At 38.8% G+C, this 16005-nt stretch overlaps 1 long non-coding RNA gene across 5 annotated transcripts in view; it reads right to left on the bottom strand.

Moving 5' to 3' along the window:
• Positions 1 to 556: 556 nt before the first annotated feature.
• The window catches only part of LOC109547639 (uncharacterized), an 85165-nt gene continuing 69716 nt past the window's right edge, over positions 557 to 16005 (bottom strand). For 4 of the 5 annotated variants that reach the window (XR_012329016.1, XR_012329014.1, XR_004524283.2 and 1 more), the window contains 4 exons: positions 11735 to 11793; positions 10510 to 10669; positions 9031 to 9259; positions 557 to 5209 (listed from right to left, as the gene is read on the bottom strand). This is a non-coding gene — a long non-coding RNA (uncharacterized lncRNA). Of the gene's footprint in view, positions 5210 to 6706; positions 6731 to 9030; positions 9260 to 10509; positions 10670 to 11734; positions 11794 to 16005 lie in introns of all 5 variants that reach the window. The other variant, XR_004524284.2, reaches the window with a different exon arrangement.

The raw sequence follows: 16005 nt of genomic DNA, 5'->3' as shown, positions 1-16005 counted from the left end.
ATTGGCCTCATGGCTTCCTTGACCACAGGTTACAGTTTTGCCTGTCCCAAGGCCTGGATCACATTTGGTTATTCAGCATGCTTTTACTGTCCCTGTATGGGCTGCCCTGAACTTAGAAGGCCACGTAGAACTTTAGTGAAATTCTTTTTCCATACATTTTGTGGCCATCTCCCCTCTTAAGAGCTTTAACACAAGTCTCTGGTATGGGTAGGGCAGGGAGAAAGTGGAGCAAGAAAACCACAGAAGCAAGATCTCTCACTCTGACTCACTCTCCTGGGACCGGACTTGTGCTCTTAGAAACTCTCCCCGCTACCATGGATTTTTTTTTGTCTCTTATACATGACCAAACACATCTGAATTTTCTGGGGAACCAGGCTTAGGTTCAAAACTTGAAATACTCTCCCCCGTTACCTATTTTTCTAATATATGGTGATGAGAAAGGGAAATACATCTACATTGATGCAATTTTACCACCGAGACACTGTATTCTGCTCTAAGGTCACATATCAACTGTATCGCCAAATGCCAAGCCCAGCTGATTAAGAAAATTGATAAACACAATGCAAAACAATCCTTTATTTCTCTACAGTCATGCAGTCAAAAGAGGTGATATCCCACTTTGCAAATAAATTCAAGTTCCAAGAAGAGTACTGTTAGTAATTTATGCCTATGGATGTATCTACTTATAGCAAAATAGCTCCTGTTTTGCACCTCTTATGCTGTGCTTTAAAATCCTAGCACTCATTCAATTCAGTCTTTTATTTCTTCCTACATTCATTTACAGAAAATTTTTAAAATATGTCTACTATGGTGTGAGTACTTCTTTGTGCTAAGCTAGTTTCTCCAGAAATACAAGTGATCACCATGCAGTATCTTTAACTAGCACAGTTTAATTTATCTGCAGTCCCTCACAGAGGGTGAGGTCCTACAGCAAAGAGTAGGTTTTGATGTGACTGTTGGAAATAGGGCTTTTACTAGACACAGATTTCTTCCTGCGTGGGGTACTACATGGAGGGATTGTGGTTAAATAAAGAATACCAAAAGCATATGAGAGATGCTGTATGCAGGGAAGAAGGTGGTACGTGGTAAGAAAAGGGAAGAAAAGGTGTAAGATGAGCTTGCCAAGACCACAGTGGAGAGACATAGAGTTGAATGCCTCTGAGGCCAGGATAAGGTGACCAACCATCTCCATTTATCTGGCACTGGAGAGTGTCCTTGGATGTGGGAGGTTTAGTGCTCAAACAAGGATAGTTGCTCATTCTAACCCTAAACCAAGTAGAAACCACCAAATACTAGTTGGGGTTGTGACAATCGGTGCAAAGATAGGAAGCTTATGAAGTATATGTACAAAGCAAGGACTAGAATATTCTCATTGGATATCAGGGTTTTTTTTTTTTTAAATGAAAGCTTCTTTCTTTCTTTCTTTATTTTTGGCTGTGTTGGGTCTTCGTTTCCGTGTGAGGGCTTTCTCTAGTTGCGGCGAGCGGGGGCCATTCTTCATCACGGTGCGCGGGCCTCTCACTATCGCGGCCTCTCTTGTTGTGGAGCACAGGCTCCAGACGCGCAGGCTCAGTAGTTGTGGCTCACAGGCCTAGCTCCGCGGCATGTGGGATCTTCCTGGACCAGGGCTTGAACCCACGTCCCCTGCCTTGGCAGGCGGACTCTCAACCACTGCGCCACCAGGGAAGCCCTGGATATCAGTTTTATTTCTACTTTCTTATTAGGACCATCCAAAAAGTCCCTTAGCTCTTAGAACTTTGTACTGCTTGAAAATAACTCATCCCCTAAATTCAGTTGATGATTCAAAAAATGGTTAAGGAAAAATATCATGGCTCATTAACTCACAAAATTAGTTGAAAGGGCTCCAGACACCCTTATAATGCAGGGAAATTTACTTTTTCTATTATTCAAAGTATTGCCTTTTAGCTCAAATAGCTAAAACTTTGTACATTATTGTGATTTATCAAAAATGCTCATATTACGCTCTTTTAACAGAATAAAATATATTCTAAGATCACTCATTTACTTTTGCTTACTTATCACTTCAAGCATTAAGAAATGTAATTAATATTTATGTCGGGCCACACAGTTAAAAAATGTATTAAGGTATTTCATTTTATTTATATATCAAAAAAGGTTTTTTGTTTTTTCAGGAAAAACTTAATTTAATATCATCCAAGTAAATCTCATTGTGTCTTTTATCAAAGACTTCACATTCAGCTTAATTTTATTGTCCACATGTGGGCTTCAAATTGCTTTGTATTTATAAAAAACTACTTTTTTCTAAATACAAAGTATTGATGTCACCTTTTTACAAATTAATTAATTTTCGTAAGGTAATTTAGCAAATTAAATACTCTTAAGTATCGATATTATTGACAGTTTTAAGATGTCTGATAACTATAAGCAGTGCCTAAAGTTTAAGGAACAGGCAAAAAGAGTTGTTATGCAAATAGTCATATTCATTGTGTAATAAGGAGTGAAGAGCTTCCCTGACACCCTCAGCTGACAAGATTATCTTTTTTTTTAATAGATCTTTATTGGAGTATAATTGCTTCACAATGCTGTTGTTAGTTTCTGTTGTACAACAAAGTGAATCAATCATATGCATACCAAAGAAGACATACAGATGGTCAAGAGGCACATGAAAAGATGCTCAGCATCACTAATTCTTAGAGAAATGCAAATCAAAACTACAATGAGCTATCACCTCGCACCCCTCAGAATGGCCATTATCAAAAAATCTAGAAACAATAAATGCTGGAGAGGGTGTGGAGAAAAGGGAACCCTCTTGCACTGTTGGTGGGAATGTAAATTGATTACAACCACTATGGAGAACAGTATGGAGGTTCCTTAAAAAACTAAAAAGTGAATTACCATATGACCCAGCAATCCCACTACTGGGCATATACCCTGAGAAAACCATCATTTAAAAAGAGTCATGTACCACAATGTTCATTGCAGCACTATTTACAATAGCCAGGATGTGGAAGATTATATCTTAAAGCGTGAGATCTGCCCATTTTTACTCTGTCCTCCGTCTGTATATGTTCATTGTTATGGAATGCTCCAGCCATTCAGCTATGGAACCTAAATCCCTATGGGGCTTGCTACGGTGATGAATGATTCATGATAACTTAAAGACATGAGATTTAGCTTTAAAAACATTCTCTTTTTATTGAATCATTAATAATTGTGATTATCTAGTTTTCACATAAACCAATGTCCCCAAACAGAAAGGCAAACTGATGCACTGAATCTGAAAGAAAACTCATCAAGCCTTCCAAACTTATTTCCATGTTTTGTTTGTGCTTGTTATGATTCAGGAACTTTTTTAAAAAAATGTTTTTAGGTTGTAACCATTTGACTTTAACTTACTGAGTAACTTGGTCCAAAGAAAGGCCAAGTTATTTGGTCAAAAGAAAGGCCAGAATAGAAAGGAAGAGGCACAATGGCATCCTTATCACTGTATATATTCGAGGTGAATTTTTATTGATCGCTGGGAGTCAAAACAAGTTTTTAAAAAATAGGAGGGAAATATGTGGAAGAACTTTGTGGACCAGGAGAAGACAGTGACCTCTCTCTACTACCAAGTAATGTCAGGTGTTTGATTGATTATTGATGATACTCATCTTGAAGCCACGGAGAAAGCTTGTGAAAAATGCATTTGCTAGTCCAGCTTCATCTACTCCGGGAGTAAGTTTTTGTTTTTGGTTAACCAACTTTTCTTCAAGAAAGAGAAAACAGAACTATATGTAATATATGCGGTTTTTTGTTTTTTTGTGTTTTTTTGGTGGTACGCGGGCCTCTCACTGTTGTGGCCTCTCCCGTTGCGGAACACAGGCTCCGGATGCGCAGGCTCAGCGGCCATGGCTCACGGGCCCAGCCGCTCCGCGGCATGTGGGATCTTCCCGGACCGGGGCACGAACCCGTGTCCCCTGCATCGGCAGGCGGACTCTCAACCACTGCGCTACCAGGGAAGCTCTAATATATGTTTAATCAACTGTTCTTCAACAAAGAGAGAACAGTATATGTAATGTATGTTTAACCAACTTTTCTTCAAGAAAGAGAAAACAGAACTATATGTAATATGTGTTTAACCAACTTTTCTTCAAGAAAAACAGAACTATATGTAATGTATGTTTAACCAACTTTTCTTCAAGAAAGAGAACACAGAACTATATGTAATATGTGTTTTCAAAACCCTCATCTATCCACTGCATGATCCTCCTGCTCAGTTTTGTGAATTTTATTCTTTTGTGAATAATATTTATTTTAACAATTTGTCTCATTTTGAGCAGGTTCCCCAAATGAGGATATTTTAGGAACGCGATCACAAAGCAGAAGAATCTGAGGAAATTGACAACAGGGAGTATGTTCGCTCACTCATGAACTTCGTTAAGTATTGATTAAGCACTTAAACAGCATGCCGAGCACTGCTGAACCGGGATATAGTGGTAAACAAGAGGAATAAGGTCCCTGACCTCAAATAGCAACAGATCAGTAAAGATGACGTTGGGGAGTTTGCCAGTGTGCCACAGCAAGCAACAACGATAAAAACCTTTTTCAGGTTGTGCTCAGCCTGAAAGTTGCGTCTTTCTGCCCCAAACAGCTAAGGCTGTCTATAAAGTCACTCCTGGTGACACTGAAGAGTGAAGATGCTCAGAGCAGAGGACCAAGGTCAGCAGACTCTTCCCAGGTAAGAGAGAGAAAGACATCACCTCCAACAAGCTGTGGTCCGGGTTTGCAGGTGCACATTGGAAAAAGGCTTCTTTAAGACACTATTTATAGGATGAATCAGCAGTGGTTACTAGGAAGCAACTGAGATACAGTTGAAGCATCTGTGCTTAACTTTTGAGTACTTCAGACAGGGAGGCTGGAAATGCCACACAGGCACGATAAAGGCTCTGAAATAAGTGCAATGTGAGGTCATCTATATGGATGGGGGCCCCTTCCCTTTAATATCCAAGTGAAGTGACTCAAAACTCCATCCTCTACAGGAACAGAATTTTTCTTTCTCACTCCTCCGTGGTGGGTCATCTTCCTCTAGGACTTGAAAATAAGATTGGCTTTGTCTCGTCTGCTTGAGAATCGGTCTGCCTTCAGCCTGTGGGCAGAGACCCACACATTGGAATTAGGTGCAAAGTCTTAAGCTTCTTTCTGGGCTATCATCATAGAACTGTGCTCTCAAGGAGATTCTCATCTTCAGCTGAAAATAAGGTGAAAGTTAAGGCTTATTTTTCTCTGGGAGGCAAAATAGAATAGTGGTTAAAGGCTTTAACTTCTGAGTCAGAATGTCCAGGTATGAATTTTAGATCTGCCAAAATTCTATGACATTAAGCATCTAAAACCCTAAACTTTAGTCCTCTCCTCAGAAAATGGTCCTGTTAGTTGTATTTACCTCATAAGATTGCTGTGAAGATTAAATGAGATGATGCATGCAAAGAATTTGGCACAGTGCAGGATACAGAGTAAGCATAAATAAGTATTAGAAATTATGTATAAGGACCTTATCTACCACTCTTTAATTTTCTTAGGGAAGTCTGAGTTGTTTATGTTCCACTTTGTTAAGAAAGAGAGAATCTGGGTCTAACAAACTGAATTAATGACTTTGAGCAGAAAAACTCAGATTGGTTTTAACTGAAAGTTTCCAACAGTTGGAACATATTTCATGTCTTCAGAGTGTAAGGTAACTGGAGATGTTTTAACTACAGCATTCTGAGTCAGTCCCCGTTTTTCCCCCCAAACACAAAATTGTCCTCTAAGATTTAAAAAAATTCCACAGCCAAAGTTATGTCATCTTGAAGAGACAAAGACCTCTTCTCTTAGTCTTTTTTTTTTTTGCATAAATTGTTCTAAAAGTTAACTCTCATCATTATGAAAGCAGAATTATTAATGGACTCTTGAAGATACACATAAGGAAAAATAAGCCCATGTTCATATTTCTCATCTGGCTTCAAAGAGAGATCATTTGGTCATAGCTTGGAGTCAGCCATCAGCTCCACCATGGAAAGAAATGACCTATTTCACTTTGGTATTTCTCACTGGAGATTAAAATATATAAAAGTTTAAAGAGTCGTGTCTGGATAGATCTATACAAAGAAATCTATATAAATATAGAGGTGTATATATATATATATATATATATATATGCTTAATGCTATAAAACTATATAAAATTATGATAAATGTATTTCAAATGCATGCATTTTACTTACAACTTAATATATTAAAATTCTATAAACATTTTGTTATAGCTTTTGCTATGCCATTTCCAGGAAGAAAATACAATTTCAGAAAAGTCATCTTAGATTTGTATTCCATGAATGCTTCACTTTTTTTTTTCCATCTGGGTTGAAAAATAAGGGCAGACTTAATTCCATTCAACCGTGTCTTTAAACAACTCTTGGAGCAATGAGATTATAACAATGGAAAGTCCTAAATTGATGAGAGACTGTTCCTCTCTTTACTTCCCCAACCCTGATTTCTCAGGACCCAACCAGGACAGCAAACGACCCCTTGGTAGGGTGAGGGCTTGAGTATTTATAGGATGGGGCTGCTGCTAGGAGAAGTTACTATCGCTGTCCTTGCTGGAAATGAGCAGGTTCCGGAGTTGTCTTCTGCTTTCAGTCATCCCAACCCGCTCGGCCCCCAACCCGGGAAATGGCATTGCTAACAGTTTGATTATTTCTGAACTTCATACTTACCCCTTCATGATTTAGTTGTTTATGCTTCCAGAACAGTTGAGGAAAACAGAGTGACACATAGAAAATAATTAAATAATAGCATCATATTACAAATTGATGCAATGTATAACTAAATATCAAATTCAGTGCTAAATTAGGAAATTGGTTATGTAAGGACTGAGCTATTCTAGAGAATGTTTGATCTTTGAATTCAGAGAGTTGCCTGGAGATTGGTGCAGGTGAGCACAGGTGAGGGAGAAGGGCTTGATAAGTGTGTGCTCATTGGGAACTCAAAGAATATATTTGATGGGACGGGTGGAGCCTGCTTGGAGAGGGGATGGATTGACGACCAGATAGAGGAGTTTGGGATTGATGATGTAGAAAATAGGGAAAACTCAAATGTTTCTGAGCAGGAAAAGCCTGATGAAAAGCTGAATGGCAACATTAATACTAAAATCTCAGTTTTCCAATGTGTAAACACTGACGTGTTTGCGCACTCATATATTACAAATATATTGTGCAAGGAAAAATTTGTTTGAGGGAGGTAGGAAACAAACAAATGTGTTATTGACATTAAGTGAGAAACTCAAATCTTTCAATTTTGCATTAACGTTAAAAGCATAAACCCTTCTTTTCAAAGTTTGCTTATAATCCAGTCATGTGTTAGTTCTGCCAACAGCTATGACAGCTCCAGGTACATCATGAAAACAACAAAGGTAAGGAGCACAGGAGCTACTATATCTGTGAGCATTTAGGTAAAATAGACACTGGTACCACTTTATTTTGGGTTTGGAATTACATTCTTATTTCGGAAGTCCTAAAATGCACAATCTAAAGAAATCTAAAGGAGCCTACAATCTAATGGGATCCAATAGACAGTTTAGGATAACTTGCTGTTCATGGAAGCTGTGACGGATGCTGGCTCCCAAGAGGGGATGCTGGGCACAGCACACACGTGGATGCTGAACCAGACTGAGGTCTATGACAAGCAGAGGAATATGTGGCACCAAATTCTTTGTGAGCCAGGAACAAGAGGCACCATCTTCACATTGTGAGGTCTGGCTCACCCCTCTATTGGCTGAAAGAGGACTCTGGCCAAAAATAGAAAATGGGAAGTGATTTTCTGGAAAGCTTGCTTTATATTCATATTACTACATTTATCAGGGTTTCTAAAATGCTTAATAAATTAATTTTTTTCTGAACAAATACTTTTAAAAAGTTTTAATTGGATGGCATGTTATAAAAACATCACACATAATGTGTATATATTTTAAAAATTAATTTCTTACACAGTTGTCAAAACACAAATTTTGTAGTTTAGTTCCTTAATGTGCCTAAGATGAAAATTTCTTTAAACAGGACAAATACTAACAGCCATCCTCTGCTTCGAATGCTTTCTGTTTTCCCCATATTAGAGAGGACGACTAGAATTCATGTTCTCAAATCAAGGCAAAAATATCTTTGAAACAGTATGAGTATTATGTAGGTTTTCCCTTTTAGTGCTCTTTTTAAAAGGCACTGCAGTTCATTTTTAAAAATTAAAGTCCACTGACATGTAGAATGATCATAAAATAGATGTTTCATTGTTAGTGTGGAAAGTTTCTATAACTGGGTTTTAATTAAGTTATTTTAAATGGATATTTCAAAACCTGAGTGGGTGTGTTAATATATGCAGCTGGTAATGTCTTTTCTCCTATTGACTGTCAGTGAATTAAACTTTTATCAAGATTTGCCCCTGTCATTTCTTCCTCAACACCCCCCCCCCTTTTTTTTTCCCTACGTAGGCATTCTGGTGGCAACCATGAAAATACTCCTAACCAGGAAACAAAACTGTGAAGCCTATTACCAGGCTTCAAATCAAAACTTCCACTGTACATCTTTACATATTACGTCCACATTACTTAGGATGTCAAACAGCATTGATGCTTCAAAAGGAAGCCTATGGTATGTCATCTGAAGGTCAGGCACAGAAGACATTGCTATGAACACAGATCCTTTAGCTTTCATAACATGTTGGAGAAGAGGAAGGAGCTGGTGGATACAGGGAAGTCGGCTTGCTAGGGAAAAGTCAAGTCCCTCAATCATTTCATCCTGTTTTTATTACTGGGAACTCAGGGTTCTAACTCGGTACCACACAAACTCTCTGGAACCCACGCCAGATGGCTAGAGATGAGATTTGGATGAACTAAGAAGACTCCTTGCTCCCTGTTGCAGGGACTGATTTGGTAAGACTGCCCTTTCCCAAGAGTGTCCCCATGGCTGGCCCACATGCCGGACCTTCTGACTCCAAACTATGTTTGCAGTTCACGTAACAGGCTCAGCAGACTTCAGTTCTAACATGCTACCTGGTAATCTCTAGGAGCTGCAGCGAGTTCCCAAACCAGACATCCACTGTGGCTTCAGCCTTCTTGTTCTGGTCCGCATCTCCCGTGCGCGCAGCCCTCTCACACTTCCAGACATCCACTGTGGCTCCAGCCTTCTTGTTCGGGTCCACATCTCCCGTGCGCGTAGCCCTCTCACACTTCCAGCCCTCTTCTTATAGTTTATCTTCAGCATCACGCTGCTTCTGAGGCGCTGGAGAGCATTCAAGAAAAGGTAAGGCATCTGTGACTTGGATATACATCAATACTGATATTCTCTCATAGCTTAAAAGGGCTGTGCCAGAGTGTCAAGAGGACACGAAGTAGCCATACTACTCTTTAACCCACTGACCAAATTTGGGTGCTTCAAGGTAATACGTTCCGTTCTCATGCCTAGATGCTGCACTGGCATCAGCATGCTTACACATCAGTATATTTATGATAGAAATGTACTGATCTGTAGAAATGAGTTAGATGACTAAAACCTGAGAATATAAGGGAAAAAAAGTGCTGTCTTGGATTTAAGCTGCAAACTCTAGAATAACACGTGCAGTTTCAATAAAACAATGTGCTCTGCTAGTTGGTTTGATAAATTGGTTAAGAGCAGGAAGGCAGGAGCAGGGCTAACTAGGTTCACATCTTGGTTCTACGACTTTTATGACTTGTGTGAGGTTTGGAAGAATTCCTGAACTTCTCCAAGCCTCAGCGTCCAGCTGTGAAATGGTAATGTTGACTCTCTCCTGTGATTGTTGTGAGAATTTACTGAATTATTACATGATTAGAAAAGCCTCAAGAAGTCCTACCTGTTACTGTTATCGGATCAGGCAATAATGTTTGAATGGAACCCTGTTTGCAAAATAACTCTGACTCAGTGAAAGGCAAGTGAAGCACATGTTCAAAGAAAAGCACATTCATTCTACCTTCATAACAAATAAGGATATGGCAAATACTTTAATGTACAAATCACAGAGAGAAAATGCAAATTCAATACATTCCAAATACATCTGTTCAATAAATTGTGTTCTACCCAGCTTCTAGTATCTGAGTGATTTCAACATTCCCTTTTAAGTGGCTTCGTTTGTTAAACCTCAGAAGCTGGTTTTACAAACTTGTTCTTCTGTCTCTTATTCTCAAACTTCCCATTTTTACCAAACCTGTAATGCCTACCAGCCCTGCTTTGATCTGTCAGTGCTGTCCTTACTTTCTTCCTACATCTTTACTAAGACAGGGGTTTGGAAACTAATATCTCCCAAAACTTCAAAACAAATATTTCACAATCCTCAGAAAAACGCCCACATTATCTGTATTAAAATGGCACTCGGCCTCAGCACAGAACCCAGAATGGACAAAGGAATTGGAAAGTTTATTATTTAAGGTAGGCTGGAAGAAACGACACATGCACAACCACTACAAAATGAGACGAAGTCCCTGATACTTAGCTACAGATGTAGACGTGGTTCTTACCAGGTGGGGTCTTGCTAGAATAAAGCATCTCAGTTTCCCAGTGTTTCACAGCTTTTTCATGCCCATTCAGGAAAGACATGCTGAAAATTTACACACTTATGGGCAGACATCAGTGCCCCTCTGGATTCTTGACGGAAACCAATGATCAACAAGGCTACACCTTCAGTTAGGAGAAGAGCAAAGAGTTGTTAGAATGACGTTCCTGATGTGTATCTCTAACCCCACAGCAGTCCCGTTTCCACCTCCAGCTTTTCTTTATCACTTACTCTGCCATTGTATTGGCAATTTGATTCTGAATTTCTGGAGTCTAGAGTCTTCAGGGGCAGCTTGGCCCTGCTGACACTTGATTTTGGACTTCTGGCCTCCAGAGCCGTGAGAGAATAAATTTCTGTTGTTCTAGGTCACCTGGTTTGTGGCAGTTTGTTACAGCAGCCTTAGGAAACTAACACACCCCATAAGTCTTACAATTCATTCTGTTTTAACAGGAGCAATATTTAGTTTTACTAATAAGCAAAATTATTTCACTAAGACAGAGGTTATTTGTAAATAAAGTTACTTCACAAACACAATTTAAAATTATAGTTATTATAGGACAACAAAATATATTTTAAATAATATTAAAATTATTTAACAAACTATTGAATCATAACGAGGAGATAATGTATAATCAGGACAACAACCTCCCTATAATCATTGTTTGGCCATTTGACATGAGCTCAACATCCAATATAAATATTTTCCCAGCTATTCTGAGATGGGAAGATCCTGGCATGAATTTAATTTTTCAAAGTTTTGTTTTCTAATCATCCATGGGAATGATAATGTGTTTTTTCTTTAGATACCAAAGTGAAGTACAAATCTACAGAATACTATATTGAAAACAGGAAAAAACCATCTAATGGGAAAGGGGAAAAGAGGCATTAGATTCCTAGGGCTCTAGACTAGACTCACCACCCACGGTCTCTTTCGCAACTCGATGGGAATGTTCTCTTCGGCTGTAGCCCGTTAACTAGCTGATCTTCTAGTATCTCGGGCTATAGTAAGAGATTCCATCTTCCCACAGGGGGACATGCAAACGATAAACCTACAAAGACCTAGAAAATTGACCAAAACACTGGAGCAGGGTATGATTTAGCCAAACTCACTCAATTTACAGAGAAAAGCTATGGCCCAGAGAGATGATGTGAATTCCCTACTGCTGCATAGCCAGTTAATGCATCCTTACCGCTAATAAGTGCAGGACCAAGGATGCAGTAGGACTGGACTGCTTAGTAATGCACAAGCCTGCCAAGGAAAAGAAAAAAAAAAAATCAAAACAGCAGCAAATACAAAACACTACAAGATTTTAAAATGCTATTTTTGGTCACTGGAGGAAACTGATTTCTGCTTTCGATTCCATCTCTCTGTCCCTGAAGTGAATAAGAAAGAGAAGTTCATGTTTCTTTTGAAAGCTATGTTGTCTGTTCAATAAAGTCTGAATAGTAAGAAATTAGGTTCTGCCCTGCCCTCATCTGTATTTTTCAGCTGGGTATATATTCCCGAACTATGTCACACATCTGCAAGTAAATTAATCCAAGAGAAAAGAAAATGGTGTTTAAGTCCAAAGCATTTCTTAAACATAAGCATTTGGTCCAATGGCTCCATTTTCAGAGCACTGATAACAAAATCCATACATTTAAACATTAAGAAAATAATAATAAGGAAAACCTTTTACTTTTTTTAGCTTCTTCTCCATGACATTTCTTGAGGGTTTAGGCATTTGGCCCCTAATTTTATTTTCACTCCACGGCTCTGACAGCTGAGCCGCATAGCTTGGCATTTAAAAAAAATCAGTATAAGTGGTTGAAATATACAATTTCCTTGGTTTGGGAAGCCTCGAAATATCTGGACACTTCCTTCCCAGCCATCTTTGTTGGTTTTATTGACACGATGGGTCATACAGCTTTTTGATGAAAGATGAATCAGAAAGAAAAGAGGAATATAATTATCCAGTTTTGGGTCCAGTGGAGTGGAGATGAACTGGATCGCTCAGTGCAAACCCGAATTCCTGTCCTCTCCCCACAGCAGGACATGAATGTCAACTGAGGCTGCTGATTTCATATTCTTGTCATTACTCAGACAGGAAAGCAGTGTTTTGTTTTTGAAGCATTGCCACTGTGTTTTCTGTAATCTTTATAATCATTTACTTCTAATCGCCTCTCAATCCTGCAAATTTAGTCTTCAGGTTCAGTCAGATCAGTCAGACCATCATCCTCATCAGACAGTGCTTGTCTTAGGCTTCCCAACTGAATGCTGTCACCTTGGTAGCCTCGCTTCCCCAGGCCATTCTCAAATCCAGCCTTATCTCAGTTCCAGCCCCTTTGTAAACAACCTTCAGGTGAGATTTTTAGATTCCAAGCAAATTCGAGGCTCCATTCCTGCCTTCCTTTAGCTATATCTATGCTGGCTGTTATTTCTCACAGAAATCACTCGCTTCTTGGCATAGAGTATTGAATAGCCTCAGAATCTTTAGATACTGTTTGGGGACAGAGACAAGACCCTGCCGCCCTTTAAGCTCCAACAGAAGCCATAGAGAGCCATTTTCTTAACTACATTTGAAAACACAAAAAAGCAATGCCTAGAAATGCCTCCATTTGCTGAGTTTGTAAATTGTGAATGAATTGCATATGTTTTCCATTGTTGTGGAAAAGGAAAATCTAAATTTTAAATATCTGCTCCTCAAAAATAAACGCAAGAAGGGATAATCCAGAGAAAATAAAATGAGAGCAATTTGCAATAATTTTTTTTTCTCTACAAGGCCTAACGCAGGGCTGCAGTATAGCTGTGTGGGCTGTGCGGGTGAAGGAGTGGGTCATATAGCAAAGGTGGAGCTGGGAGCGGTTCTCCCTGGCGTTGTTCACTGCAGTGGCCTCAGCTTTGGAGGAGTAGGCAGGTCGGGGAACAGATCCCTTCTCAGCTTAAACTTGACTGAATTGTGCTAATTGTCAGTTAGTGCAAGAGCCCTGGTAGAACACCCTCAAAGTAGCCTCAAGATGGGGAAGGACCCACCCTCCTATTGAATTGGAAGTCTAGGGACTGACATGTATTTTTTCCCAGTCTCTCAGTGTATTCTGCTTGGAACTGGGTTCACCCAACATTTAAGGCCCCCTTGCCCTTTTAACGTAAAGACATGCATATGTTATTTATCTCTTTTCTCCATTCTTGTATATTCCAACCTTTCCAGGTTATTGCCATTATTTATGACTCTACTAAAATGTAAAACTGGCTTCAGAAATGTCAAACAGAATAATGGGAATGGAGAAATCAGAGACAGAAGTCAGCTGTAACCAGTCCCATAGTTCCTGCTTCTACGTGGCAAATGTGACTTATTTTCTTATATAGAGTGCTTTTGTGGCTATGGGAAAATGCCATTCTTTAAAATGCAAACACACACACACACACACACACACACACACACACACACACACACACACACACACACACACACACACACACACACACACACACACACACACACCCCCACACCCCCACACACCCACACACCCACCCACACCCACCCACACACCCCCCCACCCACCCACCACCCCCCCCCCCCCAACTTGTCCACAGAGGTAAAAAGGCCATTTGCTAACATGTAAGTTTACTGAATTAACTCTGTATTTAGTACTGCCTCAGTTTCATATTAAAGGGCTTACATGCTCTTTTTGGAGACAATATTCAGTACAGTCCTATGTAAGCTCATTTTGATAGGCTATATTTCAATCAAAAGGAAAAAATAGAAAACAAAATGAGAAAGAAAACAAAGCTAAATTATTCAAAATGGAAAAATTTTTGCAAAGCAATAAATACTGGTAAGTAAGGATTACAAGTCAAAAATAATTGACCAAATTTCTGTTATCATTGTAAGTTAAAAAATAACTATGAAGAACTGGGGAAGTGGGGCCCCCCTAAGTCTAGCTGTGAATCTTTTTCTAACTAACCATATAAAAATAGACCAATTTCTCAGTATTATGTTATCTCCATTTCATCTGGGAGAAAGAGAATTTGAATAGACAATCTCTAAAGTCTTCTGAGACTCTTAATTTATATATACTTTTAAGTCATATACAAATTCAGACTGAAAAATATCAGAAGAGGTTAAAAGTGCATGATTGTGAAAAATTCACCTATTATTTTTAATAATGGTATTTTTCTTTTAAAAATATGATTATGTTCATAGATTATAACCTATTTCTAATTTACAAATTTATTTTTGTGTCTAATCTCATTTGGAATATTATTAGAAATCCACAGGGTAGATGCCATTAAGCTGACTTTTAAGTGTAAACACTGATACACAGAAAAGTTAAGAGTAAAAAGTATAATGTATAAAGTATAATCCAAGTTTTCTGAGTCCTTCATACTATGCTTATTCTTTTAAGCCAAGCTACTTCTTCAAAGGTGCAAGAGACATAAATAACTTTTTAGAGAACCACTGAATACATCCCTAAAATACTGAGATTAATTTCAGTAAATCTGAGGGAGATAGTAGAAAACAGAAAAGAAACTGAGCTCTGAAAGACTCACAGTATCACGCATACAAATCTCTCCCATATGCAGGGGCAAGAGTGAGAACAGGCTGTTAAGATCGATTATGAATATATGCTGTCTTAGCTTGGTTCCCTGGAAACAGACTCTAAATTGGAGACTTGTGTGCTTGAGATTTACTGGGGATTGGTCTTGGGAATTATACATGCAAGGGAGTAAAAGAAGTGGGATTTAGCACAGGGCAAGGCTGAACCATGATGCAGTTGCAACATGGACCTCAAATGATTCTTCAGGGAGTTTTAGAACTGAGATCCCTACAGAGCTGTCCTCTAGTGAACAGTCCTTTATATGCCCTCATTGATCACCATTGGAGGCAGGCTTCCCCTGGGATGGAGACATGACATTGGACTGGGGGATTCCATTTTGCCAAGGGAGATTTTCACATAAGCACTCAGCTATGAGATGTCAGCACCCAACAGTCCCAGTGGCTAAGGTATTCAGTTCTCTCAGCTAGTAAATGAGGACTATAGTAAATAGGTTTTAAGGAAGGGATATAAGCAAATTGGCCTTCTAAAAGGCATGTAAGAAGCACGCAAATCGGACTGGATTAATGGGACAACTCAAAGGTCTGAAATAGTCTTTGGCATTCAAGAGCAAGTTGACTTTCTCACCTGTCAACTTGACAGGTGTGGATAATCAGGTTTTTATGGAAATGGCATATGAGGTTAAAATTATCAAATTAAAATTTCCTTATACATTTTATCCCTATATTATATTTCTATTGTAGTACTGTTCAAAAAGTTATATGTTTTCTAAAAAATGGAGTACTAAGCAATCATTTTATGTCTAAGCCCACAAAATACATTAATTTTCCCCAAAGCTAACCTTTTTTTCTCTAGGGTTTTGAATAACAATAAAACACTTTGAATGCATTTATCTAGACTATTTGAAGGTTTGTTTTTTGGTTTT

This window comes from Tursiops truncatus, chromosome 21 (genome assembly GCF_011762595.2).
Source record: "Tursiops truncatus isolate mTurTru1 chromosome 21, mTurTru1.mat.Y, whole genome shotgun sequence".
Lineage (NCBI taxonomy): Eukaryota > Metazoa > Chordata > Mammalia > Artiodactyla > Delphinidae > Tursiops > Tursiops truncatus.
This window is presented reverse-complemented; position numbering and strand designations above follow the sequence as displayed.